The sequence below is a fragment of the Scyliorhinus torazame genome, chromosome 6 (assembly GCF_047496885.1).
Source record: "Scyliorhinus torazame isolate Kashiwa2021f chromosome 6, sScyTor2.1, whole genome shotgun sequence".
Taxonomy (NCBI): Eukaryota; Metazoa; Chordata; class Chondrichthyes; order Carcharhiniformes; family Scyliorhinidae; genus Scyliorhinus; species Scyliorhinus torazame.
The window spans coordinates 312,622,355-312,629,019 of record NC_092712.1 but is presented as its reverse complement, the minus strand read 5'-3'; positions in this window follow the sequence as shown (position 1 = coordinate 312,629,019).

Here is a 6,665-nt window from a genome sequence, read left to right as displayed (position 1 = left end):
GACCTACATTTATCACTGGTCTATATTAAACACCCTGTGGTTGTTGTCTTCATCATAAAGCTAAAATCTGCAATGTATAGGGCCTTTTACTGCAATTGATGAGGCCACACCTGGAGTATTGTGCGCAGTTTTGGTGTCCTATCGGCAGAAGGATGTTCTTGCTACAGAGGGAGTGCAGCAAAGGTTTTCCAGGCCGATTTCTGTGATGGCGGGACTGTCATACGAGAGACTAAATCGGTTAGGACTCTATTCATTGGAGTTCAGAAGAGTGAGAGGGGATCTCATAGGAACTTACAAAATTCCAACAGGATTAGTGGGCAGCACGGTAGCATTGTGGATAGCACAATTGCTTCACAGCTCCAGGGTCCCAGGTTCGATTCTGGCTTGGGTCACTGTCTGTGCGGAGTCTGCACTTCCTCCCCGTGTGTGCGTGGGTTTCCTCCGGGTGCTCCGGTTTCCTCCCAGTCCAAAGATGTGCAGGTTAGGTGGATTGGCCATGATAAATTGTCCTTAGTGTCCAAAGTTTCCCTTAGTGTTGGGTGGCGTTACTGGGTTATGGGGATAGGGTGGAGGTGTTGACCCTGGGTAGGGTGCTCTTTCCAAGAGCCAGTGCAGACTCGATGGGCTGAATGGCCTCCTTCTGCACTGTAAATTCTATGATAATCTATGATGATTAGACAGGGTAGATTCAAGAATGTTCCCAATGGTGGGGAGAGTCCAGAACTAGGGGTCATAGTTTGACCAGACTGTCATTCACCCAATGTCTGGACTTCCTTTATCAATTTATCGTATGTCCTATGTTTTTCATCTCTCTCTCTGCCACTCAACCGGAAAACCACACTTTCATTCCCAAATATTCTCAATCCATTCAAAGACTTGCCTTTGGAAGTTTCAATATACCAGCACAACCAGTCACATTTTCCCGTTGTCTCAAAATTGTTGCATTTGCCTGTTTAATGTCAAGGCACCAATTATACAAAGATTGTCAAAACAATAATGGGTTCTTTATTTGAAGATAAGACTATATACAAACAGTGGTAACTGAGAAACTAGTGTTAGGAAACCAAACATAATTTTAAGGGGTTTATATTTATATTCGTAAACATTGGAATTAAGGTATAGTTTTAAGTGGGTTCAATTGAATATTTCTGTGCCTGGAAGGAACCCAAAATTAGATTCATGCTGGACAAAAGGTGTTTGTGTATGTGGGGGATTGGTTAAGTTCCAACTGTGATAGAAAGAGCTATGGCATGAAGAATAAATATAGTTGCTTAGCAACTAGAGGCTTTTGGACAGAAAATAGCTTCCCTTTGTTCTTTAGTTGGAGATAAGCAGCTAGAATGGGAACATCGGTGTCGGCTTTGCTAGAAGGAAAGCCATACAATGGAGTAATGGTCAAGGGCCAAAAATCTAAAGGACAGCTACTTAAGGAAATTAGAAAAATGAAGAGGGATTTCCAGGGAGCCTGAAGTTAAAGAAACAAATATGAACTGGGAGTAGAAGAATACTGTTCATTTCAAATCAGACAACGCTAAAGGAGCTGGCTAATGAGAAGCCAGAAAGATATCTGAAGTGGTTCCAAGGTTTGTGATATGTTACTAGTTTGTGAGAGGTTAGTGAAATAATTGTGGAGCAATAGGTGACTGGATACCAGAGTGTATGTGGGTAAAAGCAGTCAAGATGAGGAAATCCTAACAGGAGTTGGTGTGAAACATAGAGTGGATTCGCTGGAAGTGGAGATGGTCTGCTCAAGAGTCATTTGGAAAACGTGGAGTGGAATTCGGAATGCAACCTGCTAACGGAAAACCGTAAGGTTTTAAAATGTGTTTTTGGAAGTGGAGCTTGGAAACATGTGACAATCATCCACAGACACTAACTTGGGTTCAAAGTAGTGTCTATTCAACCACAGCCACTCTGCACGCTTTAATAAACAACTGTGTGCTGATGAGACCATTGTAGGTTCAAATGTACTGTGTCATTCGTGTAAATCTTAAAACCTGTGTAATTGTTAACCTAAGGAGGCGGGTTAAGGAGCATTGTATTATTATCCATTTTATTCATGTTTAATATTTTTAAATGTTCTTGTTGTCAACAACTACTTAATGGCTTTGTGACTGTTCCTCCACGTTTTCTTAAAAAAAAATAGAAGTTATGGTCTTTTGAGCCAGAGTTCCATTCTGGGATCTTCCCGTCCAGTTATACCATCAACTGGGATTGTAACACTGGGCGGCATTCTCCCCCCCCCCCCAACCCCCACGCCGGGTGGGAGAATCGCCCAGGTGCCGTGCGAGTCCTGCCACGCCGTCCCGACACCTGCACGCGATTCTCCCACCCCCCCCCCAAACCGGCGCAGCACGAATCACGGCTAGCCGCTGGGAGAATCGCCGCTTGCCGTTGGTAATGGGCGAGCGGCGATTCTCTGGCCAGGATGGGCCGAGCGGCCTGCTCAACACGACAGGCTCCCGCCGGCGCCATCCACACCTAGTCGCTGCCAGCGGGAACAGCGCGGGGGGGCGAGGGGGGTTCCTGCACCGGCGGGGGGGGGGGGGGCCTCAAAAGGGGTCTGGCCCGCGATCGGTGCCCACCGATCGGCGGGCCGGCCTCTCTGAAGGAGGACCTCGGTTCCTCCGCTGCCCTGCAAGATCGATCCGCCAACTTCTTGTGGGGCGGACGCGGGGAGGACGGCAATCTCGCACGCGCGGGTTGGCGCCAAAAATCCGCTCATGCGACCTCCGGTTGCGGCTATGCGGAGCTAAGCCTCACATTCGGCGGTTTCACTAAAACAGACTTTTGGGCTCTCCAGAGGAGCCCCAACGGAAATTTTTCAACGACTTCCAGTGTGGGAAGGTGATAGCAAGGTCCACCCCCCATAGTATATGGATTGGACCAGGAGTGGAGCGGTCAAAAAAGCGTTTTTGGATCAGCGAAAAGTGCGAGGGAGAAAAAACAAGATGGCGGCGGGCGGAGATCAAGCGGCATGGGGGCAGGAGCAGCAGGAGTTTCTCAGGCGCTGCTTTGAGGAGCTGAAGAAAGAGGTGCTGGTGCCAATGATGACGGCGATCGAGGGGTTAGTGGAGACCCAGAAGGCCCAAGGGGCGGCGATCCGGGAGGTGCGGGAAAAAGCCACGGAGAACGAGGATGAGATCTTGGGCCTGGCGGTGAAGATGGAGACACACGAGGCGCTGCACAAGAGGTGGGCGGAAAGATTCGAGGACCTGGATTCTGGGTCTCCCTGAAGGAGTGGAGGGGGCCGATGCCGGGGCATATGCGAGCACGATGCTCAACTCGCTGATGGGCGCGGGGGCCTTTCCGAGTCCCCTGGAGCTAGAAGGGGCTCATCGGGTCCTGGCGAGGAGACCCAAGGCCAACGAGCCGCCAAGGGCGGTAGTGGTGAGGTTTCACCGTTTCGTGGATAGAGAATGTGTCTTGAGATGGGCCAAGAAAGAGCAGAGCAGCAGGTGGGAGAATACGGAGATCCGAATCTATCAGGACTGGAGTGCAGAGGTGGCAAAGAAGCAAGCTGGTTTTAATCGGGCCAAGGCGGTGCTCCATCGGAAGGGGGTGAGGTTCGGAATGCTGCAGCCAGCGCGATTGTGGGTCACGTTTCAGGATCGACACCACTACTTCGAAACGCCTGAGGAGGCTTGGACCTTTATACAAACTGAAAAGTTGGACTCAAACTGAGGGTTTGGGGTTGTGGGGAGGATGTCGGTTGTATACAGGGTTTTAACTATGCGTTGGGAATGTTCCACGGGTTGGGTGATGGATGGGGATGGGGGAAGAGAACTGATGGGGAGACTGTGAGAGAATGTGTGCGCCGGTGCTGGAGGGAGGGGAGGCCCGGGGATGGGGAATTGAGATAAGGCCGCAACAGGAGCTGCGCCACAGGGGGCGGGGCCGGCTCAGGAAAGCGCGGGCTTTTTCCCGTGCTTGGGAAGGATGGGGGTGGGGGGGGGGGTGGAGCACACACTGATTGCTGGGAGGGAGATTCCCACAAGGGGGGCGGGGGGGGGGGGTCAATGGGACGGCGGGGGAGGCCGGGGTCAGCAGGAGTCAGCTGACTTACTGGAGTGTTATGGGGGGAGCAAAAGAGCTAGATATGGATCTAGCGGGGGGAGGGGGAGGGTTGCTGCTGCATTGGCCGATGGGGAACTGGAAACAGAAGAGGTGGTCGGGGCGGGGGGCCCCCCCGTCTGGGGGACTGGAGAGTGCGGGAGGCGCGGGCACGGGACTGGCCTAGAAAAGGAGATGGCTAGTCGGCGGGGGGGGGGGGGGGGGGAAGAGAACCCAATCCGGCTGATAACTTGGAATTTGAGGGGCCTGAATGGGCCGGTTAAGAGGGCCCGAGTGTTCGCGCACTTAAAGGGACTGGAGGCAGACGTGGTCATGCTTCAGGAAACACATTTAAAGGTGGCAGACCAGGTCAGGTTAAGAAAGGAATGGGTAGGACAGGTATTCCATTCGGAGCTGGATGCGAAGAACAGAGGGGTGGCAATACTGGTGGGGAAGCGGGTGTCGTTTGAGGCCAAGAATATTGTAGTGGACAATGGAGGTCGATACGTGATGGTGAGCGGTAGGCTGCAGGGGGTGTGGGTGGTATTGGTAAACGTATACACCCCGAACTGGAATGATGCTGGATTTATGAAGCGCATGTTGGGGCGGATTCCGGATCTGGAGGCAGGAAGCTTGATAATGGGGGGGGATTTCAACACGGTGTTGGACCCAGCATTAGATCGCTCCAGATCTAGGGCAGGGAAGAGGCCGGCTGCGGCCAAGGTGCTTAGGGGGTTTATGGACCAGATGGGGGGAGTAGACCCGTGGAGATTTGTTAGGCCCTTGGCCAGGAATTTTCTTTTTTCTCTCACGTGCACAGAGCCTACTCCCGGATAGATTTTTTTTGTTTTGAGTAGGGCGCTGATCCCGAAAGTGGAGGGAACGGAGTACTCGGCCATAGCCATCTCAGACCACGCCCCACACTGGGTGGAGCTGGAGTTGGGAGAGGAGAGGGACCAACGCCCGCTGTGGCGTCTGGATGTGGGATTACTGGCGGATGAGGAGGTGTGCGGGAGGGTGCGGGGGTGTATTGACAGCTATTTGGAGGCCAAAAACAACGGGGAGGTGCAGGTGGGGGTAGTATGGGAGGCGTTGAAGGCGGTGGTCAGGGGAGAGTTAATCTCCATCAGGGCTCACAGGGAGAAGAGAGAGGGCAGGGAAAGGGAGAGGTTAGTGGGGGAGATCCTAAGGGTAGACAGGCGATATGCAGAGGCCCCCAAGGAGGGACTACTTAGGGAGCGGCGAAGTCTCCAGATGGAATTCGACCTGTTGACCACAGGGAAGGCAGAGGCACAGTGGAGGAAAGCACAGGGGGCGACGTACGAGTATGGGGAGAAGGCGAGACGGATGCTGGCACATCAGCTCCGTAAGAGGATGGCAGCGAGGGAGATAGGTGGAGTCAAGGATGGCAGGGGAACTACGGTGCGGAGTGCGGTGAAAGTAAATGAGGCATTTAAGGACTTTTATGAGGAGCTGTACAGATCTCAGCCCCCAGCGGGGGAAGAGGGGATGCGACGATTTCTCGATCAACTGAGGTTCCCGAGGGTGGAGGAGCAGGAGGTGGCTGGTTTGGGGGAGCCATTTGGGTTGGAGGAGCTGGTTAAAGGACTGGGGAGCATGCAGGCGGGGAAGGCCCCGGGGCCAGATGGGTTCCCGGTTGAGTTTTACAGGAAGTATACAGACCTGTTAGCCCCGTCGCTAGTGACGATTTTCAATGAGGCAACAGTGGGGGGGAACCTGCCCCCAACAATGTCCGGGGCGCTGATCTCTCTGATCCTGAAGCGGGACAAGCACCCACTGCAATGCGGGTCGTATAGACCGATCTCGCTCCTCAATGTGGATGCTAAGTTGCTGGCAAAAGTGCTGGCTACGAAAATTGAGGACTGTGTCCCGGGGGTGATTCATGAGGACCAGATGGGATTTGTGAAGGGCAGGCAGCTAAACACCAATGTGCGGAGGCTCCTCAATGTGATTATGATGCCCTCGGTGGAGGGAGAGGCAGAGATAGTGGCAGCTATGGACACGGAGAAAGCCTTTGACCGGGTGGAGTGGGAGTATCTCTGGGAAGTGTTGCGGAGGTTTGGGTTTGGGGAGGGGTTTATCAGGTGGGGTAAGCTCCTATATAGAACCCCGGTGGCGAGTGTGGCTACGAATCGACGGAGGTCGGAGTATTTTCGGCTGTATCGAGGGACAAGACAGGGGTGCCCCGTCCCCCCTGTTGTTTGCATTAGCAATTGAGCCTTTGGCGATGGCATTAAGGGAGTCCAGGAAATGGAGGGGGGTGGTCTGAGGGGGAGAGGAGCATCGAGTGTCGCTGTATGCGGTCGACCTGTTGCTGTATGTGGCAGATCCAGTGGAGGGGATGGTGGAGGTCATGCGGATCCTAAGGGAGTTTGGGGACTTCTCGGGCTAGAAGCTCAATGTAGGGAAAAGTGACTCTTTGTGGTGCATCCAGGGGACCAGGGAAGAGGGATAGACAACCTACCGTTGAGGAGGGCGGAAAGGAGCTTTCGGTATTTGGGGATCCAGGTAGCTAGGAGCTGGGGGGCCCTGAATAAACTTAATTTGACGCGGCTGGTGGAGCAGATGGAGGAGGACTTTAAAAGATGGGA